General features: G+C 38.9%; 1 protein-coding gene and 1 pseudogene across 3 annotated transcripts in view; one reads left to right on the forward strand and one right to left on the reverse strand.

The window, feature by feature from the left end:
• SSH2 (slingshot protein phosphatase 2) overlaps positions 1-14,080 on the reverse strand; it is a 302,028-nt gene that overhangs the window by 254,698 nt on the left and 33,250 nt on the right. The window lies entirely within an intron of this gene.
• Positions 5,634-5,731, forward strand: LOC119473232 (annotated as a pseudogene).

Here is a 14,080-nt window from a genome sequence, read left to right on the forward strand (position 1 = left end):
GTAGATTAGGTCTTTTCACATAGTCCCATATTTCTTGGAGACTTTGCTCGTTCTTTTTTATCCTTTTTTCTCTAATCTTGTCTTTTTGTTTTATTTTATTAAGTTGGTCTTCGACCTCTGATATCTTTTCTTCTGCTTGATCAATTCGGCTGTTAAAACTTGTGCATAGTTCGCCAAGTTCTTGTGTTGTGTTTTTCAGCTCCATTAATTCACTTATATTCCTCTCTAAATTGTGTGTTATTGTTAACATTTCGTCAAACCTTTTTTCAAAGTTCTTAGTTTCTTTGCATTGGGTTAGAACAAGTTCTTTTAATTCACAGAAGTTTCTTATCATCCACTTTTTAAAGCCAGCTTCTGCTAATGGAACACAGTCTTTCTCCATCAGGCCTTGTTCTGTTGCTGATGAGGAACTGTGATCCCCTGTAGAGGGAGAGGCGTTATGAGTTTGTGTATTCTCAGCCTTTATTAGGCTGGTTTCTTCCCTTCGTTATAAATTTATCCATCTGTGGTCTTTATAATTACCGTCTTTATAGTTGAGTTTCTGAATGGACGTCCAACTTGTTGATTCCCGGCGCTAAAATCTGAGCAACCCACTACGCCGGCCAAAACAGCGGCTTTAAGATTGATGGTGCTTTTCTGACTCTGCACCAAGAACCGCCACACCAGGCAGCGGCAAAACCGCTTCACCGGCCTCAAGAGTGGCGCTGGCGACATGTGGGGCTCCTCCGCTGGGAATCTCCTGGTGCGTGAGCAACAAAAATTGATCTGAAAGTGTGGCGTCCTCTCGTTCTCTGCTCTTTCAGTGGGAGCTGCAATCCCGAGCTGCTAGTGATCAGCCATCTTGGATCTCTCTCACAGATTTCCTATATACCCCTGCCTCCACACATGCATATACCCTCCCCCATTTTCAACATCTTCTACCAGAGTGGTACATTTGTTACAATTGATGTGCTGCTCATTTTCTCATTCATTCCAATATGAACTGAATACCTACTAGGTGTTATTGTGAACAACTGGACTTTAGAAAGAAAATACAACTCATCCTTAAAGTTAATAAATACTCCCAGAATCAAACAAAACCTAACCTGAGAGAGAACAGACCACCTGAAACAAAGAAGATCAACTGTCTTTTTCTTTGTGAAGTCTGCTCTAACAGCATGTGACATTGATCTGAGCCTCCAGCCAATCAGAAAATCATCAAAACAAGATGCAATGTTTCCAAATCCCAGCCAAGGCTCATGAAAATTAAGCTGGTGAAAGCAATGCCACAAATGTAATGTTGGGCATACTAAATTTTGACACCTAAAGATGAAAGAGACTGGAATGTTAAAAAGATAAAATATGTGTTCAAAAATGTATTGTTACAAAACAATTTGTTCATGAGACTCAAATAAAAATAAGAGCAAACAAATTGCAAAAACAACTCAATATACTGTATACACATCCTGCTAGGATGAAGAGCCTTCTAGTCATTCATTCAACCAATCATCCATCCATCCATCCGTCTATTATCCATCTAACTAGCCGGCCATCAAACATCACTGAGTGCCTACTAAATGTTGGGCACTCTGCTGAACAGTGTACAAGACGGATAACGTAGTCTCCACTCTAAAGTTACTTTCAGTTTAGTACTGGAAGTAAAATATAATTACAAGGTAGAAAGAAGTTACAGTCTGCTCAAGGTTTAGGGAGGGCTTTGTGGAGAAGAGATGCTTGAACTGGGCACTGACACACCTAGAAGATGCAGACATACAGAAATGTGAGGAGAGTGCACTTGTGCGTTCTGAGTATAGGCAGTGAGTTGAATTCTTTAGAGAGGATAAATAAAATCCAAGTTTCACCCTGGAGTCTAGGATTCTGCTATTAATGCAGCCCTCTTTTAGCATAAACACTGGGATACTTCCTACTTCTAAACTATAAAATTGAGCTAATACTACTCTCCTCCCTGACTGGGATTTTGTGAGGAATTTTATTTATTTATTTACAATGAATAATATAGCCAGAAGAAGATTCTTTTCCCAAATTTTAATAGGTGTAAAAGAATTTTACACAGTATAGTCTCATTCCTAGTCTCTCCTTAATAAATTTTGCATGAGCCATAGTACTTTCTCTAGCCAATATGATGAATAAATAATTCCTCAAAGTATCATAAAATTCTTTGGCCTCCTCATATGTGTCCTAACCTTATTGAGTTAACAACAGATATGAGACACAGCAACTACCTTGGAGATGAAACAGGAAGACAGAAAACACACTCAGGTGAATTCATTTGCTGCCACCAAGAATATAAGTTAATTATTAACATAAAAAGTAATTCTCAGAAACTGGAAGGGGTGTTATACGGATTTAGTTTACCTCACACAGAGCAGGGAACTGAGACTGGAAGAGAGGCAGTGATCTGCCCAAGATTGCCCAGCCAATTAATGGCAGACTTGGGGCTTTCATTTCTGGTCCAGCGTCTTTTTCTGTCTTTCTCTTTTCCTTCTTTCATTCTCTTTCTCTTTCTTCCTCTCTTTCTTTCTCTCTTTTCTTTCCTTTCCTCTTTTTTTTGTTTTTCCAGACAGGGTTTCACTCTGTCACCCAGGATAGAATACAGTGACACAATCACAGCTGCAGACTCGACTCCCCTAGGCTCAAGTGTTCCACCTCAGTCTGCCGTGTAGCTAGGACTACAGGTGTGGACCACCAAGACCAGCTAATTTTTCTATTTTTTGTAGAGACAAGGTCTCACTATGTTGCCTAGGCTGGTCTCAAACTCCTGGGCTCCAGCAATCCACCTGCCTTGGCCTCCCAAAGTGCTGGGATTATAGGTATGAGCCAACACACTGGGCCCATTTTATTCTTTAAACCAGAGGCTGAAACTGGAAGCTCCCTGTAGAACTGTTCCGTATAACTCTCATGGTATATATTTTTAACTAATCTGATTTTTAGACAAGAGATACACAGAGACTACAACAATTCCCTAAATCTTATATAGGCCCAATTCATATATTCACGCTGCCTGCCTGGCTTTGGTAAGCAAATGAGTTCTGACTCTTGCTTTACACTGTGCCATCCTATCTAATAGTACATGCTGAATTTAATTAAGAAAGTTACTTCCCTCCCATCTCAAATCTCAAAGGCAAATGGTTTTTTCTTTTCCCTAAGAATACTACCTCATATTTGAGTAATACTTTCATAAAAATAACATTCTTTGTGTAGGACATTTTATAAAGATACAAAGATAAGCGAATGTGCTCATGGTTATAAAGCTAATTAGGGCTAGGCCTCAGGATTCCTGGCTCAGTTCTGAAGTCTTTTTATTAATATTAAGCCTTGAGCCCAAAGGACCAAACGCATATCTCACAACAATTTACTTATGGCTCAATTATTTGTCTTCAGAAAAATATTTATATCAAAGTAAAATGAACATATTGAGTTCTGAATAACATCTTTCATAGGTATAAGGAAATCTAAAAGAAACAGGGTAGTATCTGTGTGCCCATTATATATTCTAAATTGTGATTGTCTTCAAATATAAACATGTAACCAGTTATCACAAATGGAATGTAAGAATAACAAAGTGTTAAATGATTAAAGATTTTTTAAAGACACAAAGACTAGAAACTAGAATTTGATACGCTGCCACCATCTGTACATATATGAAGTATTGAAGATTTCCCAAACCCCAGTTATAGTAGCTATAAGTTTATTGTCAGTTGGCCACCAAAGAATAATAGAATAGTTTTACAGTGAAAAGGAGAAATAAAACTCCTTCATTAAACTCCTTATATTAAATGGAGTTAGGGAATTGTGAACCATCTGTAATGCCTATTTTCCCTATTACCTTATTAATAAACTGAAATAATTATGAAAAGTATACTTGGCAGATGAAATCAGAACTTGAAAATTCCCCCAAAACTTTAAAATGAACTCAAACTTTTACAGGCTTCAAGGAGAAAAACAAACAAACAAACAAATATCTCCAAACATTTTCATTGAGGAAAAAAACCACATTATTTGCTTCCTTAAGATGTACAGGAAGTCATTTGGTTACAGAACTCAATGGCTGAAAACATAGCTGTCCTATTACCTGAATAGCTATACAATGCCAGTTTTAACTTATTCTAAAATAAGAATGTAATTATTAACATTTGGAAAATGATGTCTGGAGCATACTCACTGCTATTACTGATGGAAGCGTAAACTGATACAACTATTCTAGAAAGCAATTTGGCACACTTACCAAAAACCTTTCAAAAGTTCACAGGCTTTTCTCTAGTAAATCCCTTTTCATGTGCACAATTTCTTTCTCCTACTATCATTACCATCAAATGAATCCAACAAATTTGAAATCACCAAGGATCTGTAACTGGCCTGAAGATAGTAGCCTGGACTTTTCCCCACACCTCATTATATACTCAAGGTAGCATTCTATTCTCACATGGCACTTTACAATACATGCTTTTAAATAAATATGCTCCGGCCAGGCATGGTGACTCATGCCTGTAATCCCAGCACTTTGGGAGGCCAGGGCAGGTGGATCACAAGGTCAGGAGTTTGAAACCAGTTTGGCCAACATGGTGAAACACTGTCTCTATCAAAAATATAAAAATTAGCTGGGTATGGTAGCAGGTGCCTATAATCCCAGCTACTCAAGAGGCTGAGGCAGGAGAATTGTTTGAACCTGGGAGGTAGAGGTTGCAGTGAGCCAAGCTCATGCCACTGCACTCTAGCCTGGGTGACACAGCGAGACTCCATCTCAAAATAAATAAATAAATAAATAAATAAATAAATAAATAAAATAAAGATGCTTCCAGCTGGAAGTCTACCAAGTTATCATCAACAACAATTTTTTTTTTTTTTTTTTTTGAGACAGAGTTTTGCTCTTGTTGCCCAGGCTGGAGTGCAATGGCGCGATCTTAGCTCACAGCAACCTGCAGCTCCTGGGTTCAAGTGATTCTCCTGCCTCAGCCTCCCAAGTAGCTGGGATTACAGGCGTGCGCCACCATGCCTGGCTAATTATGTATTTTTAGTAGAGACAGGGTTTCTCCATGTTGGTCAGGCTGGTCTCGAACTTCCGACCTCAGGTGATCTGCCCACCTCAGCCTCCCAAAGTGCTAGGATTACAAGTGTGAGCCACTGTGCCCAGCCAATTTCTTATTTAAAAAAATTTTTTTTTGTAGAGACGGGGTGTCACTATGTTACTCAGGCTGGTCTTGAACTCCTGGGCTCAAGCAATCCTCTCACCCCAGCCTCTCAAAGTTTTTTTATTAAAGGCATGAGCCACCACGCCCAGCCCAATTTTTTTTTTCTTTTTTTTTTTTTTTTTTTAGACAAAGTCTCACTCTTGTCCCCGAGGAATGCAATGGTGCAATCTCAGCTCACTGCAACCTCCGCCTCCTGGGTTCAAGCGATTCTCCTGCCTCAGCCTCCCAAACAGCTGGGATTACAGCTGCCTGCCACCACACCTTGCTAACTTTTGCATTTTAAGTACAGACAGAGTTTCACCATGTTGGCCAGGCTGGTTTTGAACTCCTGACCTCAGGTGATCTGCCCGCCTCAGCCTCCCCAAGTGCTGAGATTACAGGCATGAGCCACTGTGCTCAGCCCAATTTTTTTCTTAATGGCCAAATGATATTCTTATGCCTAGAATCCTTTTGTGGTTCAAAAGCATGATGTTTTCATGCTATTGTGTAAGATGTGACTCCCTTAACTTATTTACAACATTGGTACATTGTCTGATGTGAAAAGAAAGAAAATAGAAAAGAAAAAAGGAAAAAAAAAACTCTTATGCCTAGTAACAAGTTGGATTTTGGTACAGTAAAAGGCACCTATTAAAAACTGGTATTAATTTTTAGAGTTAATAAGTTTAAAAAATTTAAACTCTGAGTAATGAGTACCTTTTATATTTTGGGCTATGTCTTTGTAATTCACACATTTTCCAAATCCTATGTTAGTTGTAATTTTATTGAGTGCCCACTATGTGCTTAACAGCTGTAAAAAGAAGAAAAGATTTAAAAGAAACAGAAGACACATTATCCTATCGTATTTCAGAAAGGCTTTTGCTAGTCTCTGTAACAGTCAGGGCAAGCAGTTTAGTCTTAACTAAATATACATGACAATTATAATATCCAAATATAAGTTATACTGTATATAAATAGAAATTTTCATCTATATATGACAAATTGATAAAACTGCACATTGGATATACTTTAAGTTCTCCTGGAGTAAAGAATGGGAATGTCATCCTGTACAGTAAGGTTAAATCATAACAGGAAATGGATATTTAAGTCACAAAGGATGAGTTAACTCTCTTCCTAGCCAGCCTAACTTCTTCTCTTCCAGACTAACTCCTTATTTAGTGTTTTAGAGCACTCCCCTGAGACCTGTTCCTATCAATTATCTCCAGTCTCACTTTTGTCTTCTATGTCTTTCCCTACCACCATTACTTTGGTTCATTTCCTTTAGCACAGAAACATTTTTCAAGTCTACTGCATACTTTAAAAACAAGAAAAATCTTTATTTGACCTTGCATTCCTCCATCTAGATATAATCCTTTTTCTCCTTCTATTCATGAGAACTCTCTGAAAATGAATGTTCTATCTTCACTGTTTCTTTATATATATAAAGAAATATATATTTAAATATATATATGAAGAGAGAGACAGATGGACAGACAGGTTCTTGCTATGTTGCCCAGGCTGGTCGCAAACTCTCCTGGGCTCAAGCAATCCTCCCACCTTGGCCTCCGAAAGTGCCAGGATTACAGGTGTGAGCCACCGCACCCGGCCTATATTCACTATTTCTGTTTGATCAATTTTCAACCTACCTCAATCAGGCTTCTCTGTCCCCTCTCTACTGAAACTACTCTAGCCAAAGTCACAGGTGGCTTCCACACTACCAATTCATAACACTTTTCTTTTATTATTGAATTTCTCAGTTGCATTTGACAGAATTGGACCATTCATTTCTTCCTAAAACTTTTGGTACATGATTTTCTACTGGTCTTCCACAAATTGCTTTCTGATTCCTCCTTTCAGTCTGTCAAATTCTCCTTTTCTACTTTTACCCTTAAATATGGGGGCTCTCAGGGTTCTGTCCTTGGTATCTATTTCCATGGGCATTCCTTGTGTGATGTCATCTATCTCAGAGCTTCAAGAGCCTACAAACATTACTTTAGAATATTTTCATCACTGGTCTTCTTGGATATCTTACTGCCTAACTGGAACATGTTTGCTAACATATTCCACAGGATTATATACCTCACCTGGTCCACAGCTGAACTCATCTTCCCACCAAAGCTTTACTTCTTGTATATTTGTTAATATCATCCGCCATCTGCTCAACCCAACCAAGCTCAAACTCTTCAAGGGTTAACAAGTCTTCTCTCTTTATCTCACCTCGTAATCCATCATCAGGCCCCTACCACTTTACTTTTAATGTATTTCTCTAATCTATCTCATCCTCTCTATCCCAACCACAATTGCCTTAGTTTGAGCCTATGTTAATTCTAGGACTTGGCAACTGCAACAATCCACTCTAAAGTGTAACTCTGATCTTACATCTCTCATAAAACTTTTATGTTCCTCAGTGCTAAAAGCAGTATTTCTTGTTTTAAGGTTACTTGTGGATGCTTGTAAACATGCATATTCCTGGGTCAATCTGCATTTTTATATATTTTTCAACTTATTCTGATGCAATGTAAAGCTGAAGTACAGGCTGAAGTTTAAGTTTAAATTTCTTACCAAGGCATAAAACGTCTCCCAGTCTTGGCTCTTGCCTACTTAGTTCTCTAATCTAGCACTTCCCTTTTTCTCCCATCACGTGCTTTATTATCTAGAGTACTGAATTCATCTGCACTTATCCAAGTGTCATTGGCTTCCATGCTTTTGCTCTTTCTTCACTTCACCAAGTCTTATGCAACCTATTGAATATTATGCTTTTTTTCTATCAAGCAGGTACTAACTTTTAACTCTTAGGAAGGAGTGGAGATAGAATCAGTTGCAGTGGGAGGTGACTGAATCATGGAGGTGGGTTTTTCCTGTGCTGTTCTCCTGATAGTAAGTCTCACGAGATCTGATGGTTTCATAAAGGGGAGTTTCCTGCACATGCTCTCTTGCCTGCCCCCATGTAAGATGTCCCTCTGCTGTTCCTTCTTCTTTCACCATGATTGTGAGACCTCCACAGCCATGTGGAACTGTGAGTCCATTAAAGCTCTTTCCTTTATAAATTACCCTTGAGTATGTCTTTAGTAGGAGTGTGAGAACAAACTAATACAGTAAATTGGTATCAGGTATTGGGACACTGCTATAAAGATACCTGAAAATGTGGAAGCAACTTTGGAACTGAGTAACAGACATATGTTGGAACAGTTTGGAGGACCCAAAAGAAGACAGGAAAATGTGGAACTTCCTAGAGACTTGGAGGGCCCAGAAGACAGGAAAATGTGGGAAAGTTTGTAACTTCATAGAGACTTGTTGAATGGCTTTGACCAAAATGCTGATAGTGATATGGACAATAAGGTCCAGGCTGAGGTAGTCTCAGATAGAGATGAGGAACTTGGGAACTGGGGCAAAGGTGACTCTTGCTATGTTTTAGCAAAGAGACCGGTGGCATTTTGCTCCTGCCCTAAAGGTCTGTGGAACTTTGAACTTGAGAGAGATGATTCAGGGTATCTGGTGGAAGAAATTTCTAGGTGGCAAAGTGTTCAAGAAGAAGCAGAGCACAAAAGTTTAGAAAACTTGCAGCCTGATGATGTAATAGAAAATAACCCATTTTGGGGGGAGAAATTCAAGCCTGCTGCAGAAAGTTGCACAAGTAACAAGGAGCTGAATGTTAATCACCAATTATAGCACTCCTTTGACCTCTATTACACAGTTCTGAAGACACTTTGCCAAGAGTATATAGTATCTTTAAGTACTAAAGCTGGACAGGACCTTAGAGATTAAAGATTTTTTTTTTCTCAGATAAGAAAACCAGGCTAGAGAGATGAAAAGATTGACCAGAGCCAAAGTTAAGTGGTAGCAAAGCCGGATGAATGGCTCTCCTTGCCAGCCAATGTAATTTCTTCAACATCATGCAGCTTATACTACTTTGGGGCTACCTATTTTACTTAATAATATCCCTATAGAGGATATTTTGTTAACAATACCTGGGATCGGCCGGGCACGATGGCTCATGCCTGTAATCCCAGCACTTTGGGAGGCCGAGGCTGGTGGATCACCTGAAGTCAGGAGTTCAAGACCAGCCTGGCCAAGATGTTGAAACCCCATCTCTGCTAAAAATACAAAAAAATTAGCCAGGCATGGTGGCAAGTGCCTGTAATCTCAGCTACTCGGGAGGCTGAGGCAGGAGCATCTCTTGAACTCAAGGGGCGGAGGTTGCAGTGAGCCATGATCGCACCACCGCACTCCAGTCTGGGTGACAGAGTGAGACTCCGTCTCAAAAACAAACAAACAAAAATACCTGGGATCAGCAATTCATTAGTGTTATAAAAGGAAGCTATTAGCATAAAACACAATAAAAAAAAATTGGAGCAGGCATGGAAATTTTTGTACATCTTAGATATTGTAATTATAAAATTATTTTGTGATTAATAGAGGATAAACTTAAGCTAAAGCTCAAGAATAAACAAAAACAAAACAGAGTACTTTAGGTGTATTTCCTAGGTCCTATTTCCTAGATACACCAAAAATAACATGGAATTCAAAACTGGTATTTAAGACAAAAAAGAATAAGACAGGCCAATCTTTGGTACGTCCTGTTAAGACAATGGGCTCTGAAGCTGGATTGCCTGGGTTCTAATCTGTTCTACTCCTTATCTGTGCCTCAATTTCCTCATCTGTAAAATGAGGATGGTAATAGTATACATCTTCAGAGGGTAGTTGTCAGGACTGAATCAGATCATATCGGTAAAGAGCTCAGAACAGTGCCTGGTATAGAGTAAGCCAATGTTGGTTGTTTTTATCTCTTTCTCTTTGAAGAGAAGAAACCTCTGGTCATCATAGCACAGGGAATAGACCTACTTTTATTTAATTAGTTATTTAGTTGTAAAAATACTATTATTTAATACATTACATAAAACTATTTTGGGATGTACAGACTGTATAAGATATTAATTAATTAATTAATTGAAACTATTTATAATACCACCACCAAATGGCAATTGGTTTCAAATTTAAAGTATTTCAATCAAACTTTTACACAATGATATGGTTTGCTCTGTCCCCACCCAAATCTCATCTTGAATTGTAGCTCCCACAATATCCACATGTCATGGGAGGGACACACAGGGTAGTATTTGAATCATGGGGGTGGGTCTTCCCTGTTCTGTTCTCATGATAGTGAATAAGTCTCATGAGATCTGATGATTTTATGGAAAGGAGTTTCCCTCCACAAGCTCTCTCTCTTTGCCTGCTGCCATCCATGTAAGATGTGACTTGCACCTCCTTGCCTTCCACCATGATTGTTAGGTCTCCCCAGTCATATGGAACTGTGAATCCATTAAACCTCTTTCCTTAATAAATTATCCAGTCTTGGCGATCATTAAAAAATCTGGAGACAACAGATGCTGGAGAGGATGTGAAGAAATAGGAACACTTTTACACTGTTGGTGGGAGTGTAAACTAGTTCAACTATTGTGGAAGACACTGTGGTGATTCCTCAAGGATCTTGCCATGTATATACCTACGCGTGATCTGCACATGTACCCCAGAACCTGTTCTTGTTGCCTCTGGCTTCACGGCATGGGTATTCTGCAGAAATGTCTTTCCTCATAAGGAGCAAAGCACACACAACTGCTTCCAGAAGTTGGAGAAGCTCAGGATCAATGTGAGACACTGGGCTAAAGCTTTGAAGGACATCCTGTTTCCATGGGAGAGAGGAACATACCTGTGGAAGAGATTTGAGTTCCAGAGACACTGGCGATAAATCTGTATAGGTTTGCAGCACCCTCAACTCTTGCCTCTTCATAAGGATTTCCATTAAGGGGTATAAGGCAGGAGATTTTGGAGCAGGAATGAAGGTTTATCAAAAAGTTTTAGAACAGAAAGGAAAGGAAGGAAGGAAAAGAAGAGAAGTACAACCTGGAAGAGAACTAAGTGGGAGACTTCTAGACCTACTTTTAAATGGTCTTCTGCAGTTCAGGTTAGGGAATGCTATTATTAAATGCTAATTTTAGAAAAGAAATAAGTGCTTTCAGCTTCTTTTTAATGTAATTTAATGTAAAGAAAACATTTCCTTATCTTTTATAAAAAATAAGATGACCTTACAGAGCACAGTGTCATTTTTACAGATTAGTATTATGTGAAGATCATGAAAGAAACTATGCTGAGGCCAGGTGTGGTGACTCATGACTGTAATTCCAGCATTTTGAGAGGTCAAGACAAGAGGATCACTTAAGCCCAGGAGTTTGAGACCAGACTGGACAATGTAGTGAGACCCCATTTTTACAAAAAAATTTAAAAATTAACCAGGCAGAGTTGTTCATGCCTGTAGTCCCAGCTACTCAGGAGGCTGATGCAGGGGAATTACTTGAGCCCAGGAGGTTGAGGCTGCAGTGAGCCATGATCAACGCCACTGTGTTCCAGCCTTGGGGACAGAGTAAGACCCTGTAAGAGAAAAACCATAAAACTGTCAGAAGAGTCTGACCAAGGCAGCTTATTATGCCTGTAATTCTAGCACTTTGAGAGGCCGAGGCAGGCGGATCATTTGAGGTCAGAAGTTCAAGGCCAGCCTGGCCAACATGGTAAAATGCCATCTCTACTAAAATACAAAAATTAGCTGGGCATAGTGACACATGCTTGTAATCCTAGCTACTCAGGAGGCTGAGGCAGAAGAATTGCTTGAACCTGGGAGGCGAAGGTTGCAGTGAGCTGAGAGATCATACCACTGCACTCCAGCCTGGATGACAAGAGAGAGACTCTGTCTCAAAACAAACAAACATATGAGTAAAGAAGAAGAAAACATAGGGGTAAATCTTCATGATGTAGGATTTGCCAAAGAATTCTTAGATATGACAACAAAAGCATGAACAACAACAAAAAAATAGGTACACTGAATTTCATCAAATTTAAAACTTTTGTGTTTCAAAGGACACCATAAAGAAAGTAAAAAGACAATCCACAGAATGGGATAAATAGAGTATTTGCAAATCACATATCAGACATGGGACTTGTATCTGGAATACATAAAGAACTCTTACAACTCAGTAAGAAAAAGACCAAAAGCCCAATTTAAAAATGAGCAAAGGCCAGCCTGGGCAACACAGTGAGGCCCCATCTCTACCCGCCCCTGACAAAAAAAAAAAAATCAGCCAGGTATGAGATCAGACACCAGTACTGAGGCAGGAGGATGGCTTGAGCCCAGGAGTGTCAGGTTGCAGTGAGCTGCGATTGTTTCACTACATTCCAGCCTCGGCAACACAGCAAGATCTTTGGTCTCTAAAAAATTCTTAAAATTAAAAAAAATTAAAAATGGGCAAAGGATCTGAATTTCTCATGTGAGGAAGACATACAAGTGGCCGGTAAGCACATGAAAAGATGTTCAACATCACTAGCCACCAGGTAAATGCAAACCCAAACTGCAATGAGATAATACTTCATATTCACAAGAATGGCTAGAATCAGAAGTCAGGCAACAACAAGTATTGATGAGGATGTGGAGCAATCAGAGCCCTCATACAGTGCTGGTGGGAATGTAAAATGGTGCAGCTGCTTTGGAAAACAATCTGGCAGTTCTCCAGATAAACAGAGTTATCATATGCTCTAGCAATCCCACTCCTAGGTATATGCCCAAGAGAAATGAAAACATATGTCCATACAGAAATTTGTACACAGATGTTACAGCATCATTGATAATAGCCAAAAGATGGAAACAACCTAAATGTCATCAGTGGATGAAAGGATAAAACACTATTATTATTTGGCCATAAAAAGGAATAAAGTGCTAACACAGGCTATGGCATAGATAAGCCTTGAAAACATTATGCTAACTGAAAGAAGCCAATCGCAAAGACCACATATGATCCCATTCATAGGCAAGTCCAGAATAGGTAATTTTTAGAGATAGAGATCAGCGTTTATTTAGGACTGGGCAGAAGTTTGGGGGAGATAGAGTGGTCATAGATAAAGGGGTTTCTTTCTGAGGTGATGAAAATATTCAAAAATTGACTGTGGTGATGGGTGCATATATCTGCGAATATACCAAAACCAGTGTTTTTACTGTACAGTATTTGAATTATATTTCACTAAAGCTGTTAAAAAACAAGAAGTCTAAAAAAAGTCTTTAAAAGATCATCTTGTGAGAAGCACCTGGACATATACTCCTCTGATATAGGTTTAACTATGGACACTTTCGCTATGTTCAGTGTAAGGACCAGCCTGGATCAGGCCTAATCATAGGCTGGAATCCCTGCACCAGTACTCTTCATGTGTTAGTGCTTACCGGAATCACCCAAGAGCCTCTTAAAAACACACAATCCTAACTATATCAAGAGAAATTGAGTGGGACAGAGATGAAACCCACATATCTGCTCTGTTTAAGTTCCCACATCAATCTAGTACAGGTGGTTAGCAACCACATTTAATACAAATATTTCTCTGCACTGTTATCTATATAAAACCAATCAGATTTAGCCTTTACTTCTAAATAAATTCTTTTTTTAAAAAGCAATGAAAGAATGAAACAACAAAAGCACAGATTTATTGAAATGAAAGTACACTCCACAGAGTGAAAGCAGGCTTGAGTAAGCAGCTCAAGAGCCCTAAATAAATTCTAAATTCTAAATGTTGAACATTATGTCCTAGTAATAAAAAAAGAAAACAAGATAGCCTTCAAACTTCTGACTTGTGAAAAGCAGACCAAAGTTAACTGCAGAATTTCCAGACTTCTCATTTGACCAAAAGGGCTATTCAATTACAGACAAAAGAAACATAATTAGCTAAAATTACAGAGCAGAACTGCATCATTATATAGTGACCCACTCCAAATCAAAAGGTCTCCGAACAGACCACACCATGAATACCTGGTACCACTAAGAATAATCTTGCACAATTTTATGGTTATAATCCAGAATCTTATGTTCTGACCAGCCCATTAA

This window comes from Cebus imitator, unplaced genomic scaffold (genome assembly GCF_001604975.1).
Source record: "Cebus imitator isolate Cc_AM_T3 unplaced genomic scaffold, Cebus_imitator-1.0 Scaffold140, whole genome shotgun sequence".
Lineage (NCBI taxonomy): Eukaryota > Metazoa > Chordata > Mammalia > Primates > Cebidae > Cebus > Cebus imitator.